The sequence below is a fragment of the Cyprinus carpio genome, chromosome A14 (genome assembly GCF_018340385.1).
Source record: "Cyprinus carpio isolate SPL01 chromosome A14, ASM1834038v1, whole genome shotgun sequence".
NCBI classification, from domain to species: domain Eukaryota; kingdom Metazoa; phylum Chordata; class Actinopteri; order Cypriniformes; family Cyprinidae; genus Cyprinus; species Cyprinus carpio.
The window spans coordinates 11,011,772-11,019,590 of record NC_056585.1 but is presented as its reverse complement, the minus strand read 5'-3'; positions in this window follow the sequence as shown (position 1 = coordinate 11,019,590).

Sequence of the window (7,819 nt, the reverse complement as noted above, 5' to 3'; positions counted from 1 at the left end):
AAAATAATCATGTAGCCTATAAACAGATGGCATTTTATTTGTTTATTGTTTTGCCCTGCTGAAATAGGCACAATTTCACGGTAATAAATAATGTACTGCTTGCTGTGGCCTCATCTGACCCATTTTGATTCCTTAGCCAACATTTATGTTTTACACATAATATCTGTCCTAGATATCTGTTTAAGTAACAATTACACTTTGTTCGGTGTGCTTCCAAGGAACTGAAACTAACTGTGGAGCTCATGATAGAGAGAGAAAAAAAAAGAAAATTGTGTGTGGATACTGAATTGGGTGGTTTGAGTCTGTTAAATTGTTATATTTCATAACCTTTACGTGCGAAAGCCCATTCCTTGTGACAGCAATTCCCCTTCAGTGAGAGACGTCTATCAGGGTCCACAGGCGGTCTGTTCTATCACGAAACCAGAATCGTGAGCTCAAGCGCAAAGCCCCTGGGGTGATCCGACAGTGAAATCAGGATGTCTAGGTGCAAGCTCAGCCGCACTGACGCACATACCGCCACGATCGTCAATGACTTAACCTTTCAATTAACTGCCAAGATGCGTCCTTAGTAAATCATGCTATTGGTAATAATTAGAGTAAAAAAAAATAGTTTAGGTTGTGAGTGACTGCCCATTAAGATGAGGTAATGCATGAATGAAAGAATGAATAAATAAATAAATAAATATGCGTGTTAGTGAGAGTGGGGTGAGTTTTCACACAGGGAAGTTGTCTCAGTACCTATAAGGTTTTAAATGTTGCTTTTAAATATCTACTTCAAATGAGTTTTTTTCATAAAAATCAGATTGGGGTAATAGTTGTCACATGTTTTAAATGGTGTAACTTACAGTTATGTTGGCTAAAACAATGATTTAAATATTACTAAGTGATTTAAATATTAACTAACATTACTATTGCATATTTCCATTTTGATGTTTATAATTTTTACTATTTCAGAACTCTTTAACTGTGTGACTTTTGTTATTTAATGGCAAATTCAATTGTGACACAACTTACCCACATATTGTGACAACATGCCCCACACTAATAAGAGCATGCTGTCACAATAGGTCAATCGCATGATAAATTAACTTCATTAATCAGTTAATAACAGAGGAAACTTAGCTTTTTTTGTAATGCATACTATAAAGTTTGTGTCTATTCAAAAATCAAACGCCTTCTCCATAATGAAAACTGTGACAAGATATCCCCTTAGGTCATTACTATGACTTTTCAGTATAGGCTAGTTTCTTAATAATCTAAAAAACAATTCCATGAACTGGTGAATACTAAGTCTATCAAGTTTGATTCAGCCTGTCGATATAATAATATATCTGACCTCTTAAAACCTATATAAAACACACTTTACTGTAAGTACTTGGCAAAACATTTTTACAGAGTACTCTACCATCAGCCCATTAAAAAACACATGACCCATATAAATTATGATTATATCACATCCACATCAACGACTCATCATGGGGTGGGAGGAAAACACCTTACTGGGAGACAGGTTAGCTCTCTCAGACTGCAGGTAAACCAAGACACAAACCTGCCTCAACTGCGGACTTTCAGTAAATTATGACACTGGCTGTACAGAATAAAGAAGTTCCTAGCACACGGTTCGAATGCCCATTCAGCAATTGCCGCCTCATGTCAAATTGCATGTCAAACATATAACCAACAAGCTCACATGCACTTGGAAAATTGCTGGTGTCCCGTAGGGGGGTTGCGGCGAGCCAGAGGGACAATAGCGTGACTTAGAGAGATCTGGACATCACCAGGGGAACAATAGCCAAACCTGCACAAATAGCCCAACTGTGCCTAACAAGATGCACCTGCCTTATCAAGATCTACATGTTTTGGCAAACAATCCCCTCAATTTAACCCTTCCCAGATTAATCCCCCAAACTGACCCGTACTTAACTGCATAGATACACTTAGATTTATGTCAATAATTAAAATGCAAATACGCACCACAGACAAAAAGTTTCACTGTAACTGCATAATGAGATTAATAATAAAACAGCGACGTATAACTTGCAGTTCGACTTACCTCTCTCCAAGAGCATTCTGAATAATTCAAACATTCCGACTCGGTAAAACCCACATATTTTTAATATCCAGACAACCAATCAAAAAACAGAAAATGTCACATAGTATGTTTACACGTGACCACAGTACAGCCAAACAACAACAAAAATACCCGTAAATGCAACTATTCCGTGCGCCTATTTGGTTACGCGGTGGCAAAGTTGCACCCAATGCAGCGACTACATTATGGGCAAATTGTCCAGCAGATGTAACGCCGATAAAGTTATAAAAGTAAAACAAAAAAAAAAATCCCATTTTGTCTCATCTCGAGCGACGTGGTCTATGTGTGACAGCGCGCGGTATGCGCCAACACGTCTCGTTGGTTAACTCCACATTCCCTTGTTATTCCACTGCCAACTTAGTCGTACTCTTTGTCTGGATGTCATTTGTAACTTTGAACAGTCCTCAAAAAAATTCTCAATTCCCCCCCTTTGATAAATATAGGGCATCTGCATATTTGCAAACACAAGCGTCTTTCATTCGCACCGGCTCGGTGAGCCGAGGGGTAGCGTTTCGACTGTCCGAGCGGTCCGGTGCTCTCAACGCGCTGGCGGAGATTTATATAAAAGAGAGAGAGATAGAATAAAAGGTCAAAGAAGCCAAACGAAAGCAAATGCTCACCCAGCCTGAATTATTCTCGCTGTTTTCCTTCAACAAAGCCCAAACACCGGCAGATAACACACAGAAACGCACTTGTCCGAGCGCGATCGCGCGTGCGCTCCTCCAGCCTCTCGCGTCTCTCTATCCCACCTCCACATCCTTCGCGCCCGGAGAAGACCCAGCAAACACATTTCATAGATTTTGTGGAGCTTCACATCAAAACCGAACAAACACCTTTTTCCCGTCACGGAAAAAAGAAATAAACGTAATAGGGAAAAGGTTTGGGGGTTTTTGGCAAGAAATAACCTTAAACAAGGTGGGATTCGCGCGCGGGGCTTGTCTGTTTCTCTTGTGCATATGGAGAGTGGGAATAATGAATGAATTATAGTTTTTGAGATGGGCTGGACACTCAGCCCATTCTTGACTCCATTGCATAATGGCTGTTGGCTTGTGCTTAGTGATTGCTTTATTATATCGGAACGTTTGCACATTCATGCTTTCCAGGAACTTTGAGCTTGACCTGATAAGGCCTAGTTTAATTATGTAAAACACGTAAACAATTCCCTTCATCTGAATACTATACCCCTACTGAGTGCTCTGTAAAAATGCAAATAACATGCCAATGTTTAATAATAATTGCACGACGCGTTCATGAAAATTAAATAACAACAATAAAACAATTATCTTTATTACTATATGTATGGCAATTTGCTACTGTTTTAGCACATTTGATATCAAATTGATTTTAATTCGTATTATTAGTAATAATTTATCAATTATTAAATCAGCATTTAGACATACATTAAAATTTTTTATTGTTTATAGTATGCTTTTATTAAATATCACGTGTATTTAATTAATGCATTTATTAACAATGTATTGTATTTGTTGTATATCCTTGTTTATTTTAATTATTGTTTTTATATTAGGCCTATATTAATATTCACTTTATATTAACTGTTTTATAATGAATATCAAACCAACTTATTAATGTACTCAATAGGAGTACCCATATTGTTTCTATTAATTGTTTATTATATTTTTAAATGAATTATTTGTAATCAATGAATGTCAATGTAATCTATTAATGTTATTTTATAGGAATACCGCATATTGTTTATATTATTTAATTAATTATTATTTTTTAGGCAAATTATTTATAATAATTAATATCAATGCACTTTAGTAATGTAAGCCTATTAATGATATGAAAACTATAGGCTACCCCTATAAAATTACATTAATGTTTCAAGTTTCTCTAACAGCATATAAAGTATTTGTAAAGAAATCAAAGGGACTGGACTTGTTACCATAATCGTCGTGTTTCTTCTGTGTTGATGACTTCTTCTGTGACCGAAGAGCCATTTTGCTGTGGGTCCATCACTTTGTCCGTCCGTCCAGTCGCTCCTCCTCGTCGCTTCGAGCCACTTCACCTCCTTGTGAGCGTTCCTGTGTGGTCTGGCAGGGGCCAGCCTGAAGTGTGGGGAAGTTGACACCGCCAGGGGCGGCAGAAATTTCCTCCGTTTCGGGCTCCTTCCAATCGCAGACGGCGTGCGCGTGCATTGGATGGGAAGTGGAACAGCTCGTCAGGGACGATCAATGCGGATCTGATCAGGCGGCGCTGACTGGCTGCGGGTTTAAGGGGGGTTGCGTACGCTTACAGTCCTCTCACACAACTGCATTCAAGGGAAGTTTAGGTTTGAGTAAAGTGGTGACCCTACATTCACGGCTTCACTTCCTTTATAGTTTCCTTTCCCCATACATTTACTCACAAACGCTAACTCTATTCTAAGAGTATGGGATTAAGTTTTCCCCGGGGCCTACAATAAGTCCTGGGTTAATTACCATGGTAGCCTACTGTATCAACACAGATTATATCCCACGGTATATGTCTCTGTCCCAAGGCACTTCAAAAATACTATAGTATTACCAACATGTCCGAAAATATCGTGTTCGCTTAACATATTCATATATAGCCTACCATGGTATTTACATCCCAAAAATATATAAAGTAGCGTACTAAAATTTTTTGTTTTTTACATCCCAAAAATATATAAAGTAGCGTAGTGGGCTCAAATGGGGTCTTGTCTTTTCGCTACCATATACATAGCAGTTTCCCAAAACATGGTAATATCATAGTACCCTGGCATAAACCGTGGTACTATGTGATTACTATATTAAAATACAATAGTATTTAAAGCACTTACAGTACCATGGCGCTACCATGTTTTTGGACATTCTCCATACCATTGTATTCTTGGAAGTATAATACAACTCTTTGGACTGTACCATGGTACACAGCCACAGTACATTCTGAAAGGAATGGAACTTCTCTAGATATTCCAGTGAAACTGTGGTATTACATTTCATAGCTGTGTGTCCAAAAAAACTGGTAGTAATTTGGTAATTGTGATATTACCATGGTACTACGTGATGAGCATGAATCATATAGTACATCAAGAGGACCACTTGAAAGTACTTCCAAATGTTTTATGTATACTTTAATTCACAAACATTATAAGTTATTACGTTTAAAATATAATATTAGAAGTCATTTATTTGATATATTAAAGATAACAAAAATTAATAGATTAACAATATTATAAAAAATCAATATACACAATATGTCTCTTCGGGGGGGGCTCCTATATATAAATTGATTTTTATCACCAATCTATGAGCTCCGACAGCCCATAGTGTAACGAGAGAAAAAAAAAAAAGTCTGCTTGGGAGAGAGATTAGCGGCTGTGCAAAAATCGGAATACGATTTTCATGCGCATCTCTTCAGTAAAGACGCTCCTGTGAATTTCAATATATCTCCAGCACGTTGCGTCCAGATCAGCGAGTTGCCAGGTTGTCACAACAAATCCTGCCCAGTGCCTTTTCTCAAAACTAGCTCCAAAACTAGCCCCAATCCGCGTTTCCGGCGAGCAACATGGCAACACTGCCGTTGGCATTACTACACAGAGCCGATAATTCACCGACAGTCTAACACAAAATCGATTTTAAAATCGCAGGCCGATTTTATTTTATATATTTAGATAACAAAAATTAAGAGATTTAACACAATATTTATAAAAAAAAAAAAATCATATAAAATATGTTCCTCTTCGCTCTTCTATCTAATAATTGATTTGTATTAAATTAAGATATAAACAAAAAAAAACATATTCACAATTCTATTTATAATAATACATATTATCGATATCAACTATATTTCTCTCTCTCTCTCTATATATAGTGATAATAATTGTTTTTCCAATCAGTGTAAAGTGGACTTCTCAGAGCACTATTCCAGGATGCTTGACTTGAGCCAGGTTTGTTTGTGAGCTCATTGATCAGACCTTTGAATCCTGAGTTGTATAATACACCCGTCGAGTTCATCACCTGGTCCCTGCTATGTGACAGAACTCTCTCTCTCTTCTCCAAATTTGAAACCACATGATCGATCATTAAAGGGGTAAATAAATAAACAAAATGAAACTCTTCGCCTATCCTTGTGGCCACACATAATGCCCAATAACTTTTAATGACCCTCAGACCCCCCTAAGCTCTGAGATGGGGTGGATTGGGTGTGATGGTGTGGTGTGTGTGTGTGTGGGGTGTGGAGGTGGAGGGGAAAAGTGGATTTAACGTCACAATGTGGATCTTCAGTGACACAGGGGGGCCGGAACACACCAGGGTGATAGGCGGCTCTATACCACAGCAGGAAGGGGAATAAACCCCACTTGTGAAAGATCAGACCGGCCATAGAGAATAAAGGAAGGGGGTGAGAGATTGAGCAAACGTCCAGCTTCTTTCTCAGACGCTTGAGGAATGCGGTTTGCCTGCTTCTCGAACGCAGATATGCAGTAGACTATATCTTCTGCTCTCCTCTGTTTTCTCACTCCTTGAGTTACCTGTGGTTTTGGGCACCATGTTGTCAGAGCTCCCTGTTCTTCAGATCTCCACGGCCCCCCCATCCACATACCAGCAATTGCTTTCAAAAAGATATATTAGACAAGGAATAACCTGCAACACCTGTTAATGGACTTTGTTAATTGTGGTCTAGCAATGTGATTTTTTGAGAGATTTGTTTAGAGACATTGACATCCCATGCCAATTGTGCAATGGAGATGAATTATAGCTAAATTGTATGCTTTTCAGGAGAAGTGCGCAGAGTAATTTCCTGAGCAATTAGACCAGACAATTTTCACCTAGCATTTGATAAAATCACATTATATTTTTGTAGATTTTACCTTGAAATGGGACGTATATGGGGGAGTTTCGCCATGTGAGCCTGATTTTAGTGCGGGGCTCACTGGATTAACATCTTCGGGTTTCTGTAATAGCCCCTAGTAGCCCTTATGTGCCAAATTTAAGACCAAACGCATAAATGTAAAATGACCCTTCTAGTCAACAACCCTGTGCGCAATCCACTCACAACATCGCTATCAGTTTACCATGACTAATGTAGCATGAGATATAACTGACAACACTGCTTACTCAGAGCTCACTACTCCACGCCAAAGGGTCACGAGCGTCAGCGCATAATCACATTTATATTGGTAAATATGGTGAATATGCATGTAAATTCACCCAACCTTGAATCCGTGTGCAAAATCCGCATGGAGGGAACTTTTTGGCCTCACATTTATATTATTTATAAACCTCACACTTCCTTTCAGAGAGCCAGAGAGGATATGATGCCTCACAATCCCTTCAAAATAAACTCAAAGCACTGAACTGAGCAGCGGCCCCATCTGGACTGGCTGTAAGCGGATGACCGCAGACAGGGCGATTCTCTAATTTCCTGTGTTTTGCAGCATTACAGGAAGTGGATCACATTATCTCTCCACATCCTGTTTTAAACCTCTAGCTGTTTATAACCCTGCTTCCTGAATATAGAGTAAAAAACCCAAAGCGCACCGCACAAGTGCGAATATTTCAAATTTCTGTTTATTCAAAATGCACATCTTTGTCGTACAGCGTTGATGGGCGCATAAGCAAAATGACGCATGGCCTCCGAAATCACACACATGGCTCGCTGATAGAAAATATATTTATATGCTGTTTTTAAATGGAACCTGGTTTAGTTTTACACCCAATATCGTAAAAACTGCACAAATGTTCAAGTCATAATCACTGA